The sequence below is a fragment of the Mycetomoellerius zeteki genome, unplaced genomic scaffold (genome assembly GCF_001594055.1).
Source record: "Mycetomoellerius zeteki isolate Tzet28-1 unplaced genomic scaffold, Tzet1.0 scaffold135, whole genome shotgun sequence".
Lineage (NCBI taxonomy): Eukaryota > Metazoa > Arthropoda > Insecta > Hymenoptera > Formicidae > Mycetomoellerius > Mycetomoellerius zeteki.
In genome coordinates this window covers 3381547-3381834 of record NW_017256287.1, presented here as the reverse complement: position 1 = coordinate 3381834, position 288 = coordinate 3381547, and positions in this window count along the sequence as shown.

The window sequence follows — 288 nt, the reverse complement described above, 5'->3', positions numbered from 1 at the left end:
AATAAAACTTTATATAAAATATGTATAAAATATTTATAAATATAACATTTAAAAAATGAATAATGATAAATATTTATCATAAATATTCTGGATTCCTATAACGAATATCTTCTACGAAGCATATGTTTTCCAGATACGAACGTAACCTACGTCCAAGTAGTATATACTACTTATAATTAAGTTATAATGATATTGTAGGACGTCATCATGACGTTATTTGTCACTTAAAAATAAACTTATAAGTGACCAATAAGGTCATAATAGCTTTACGATATTATTATGATTTTC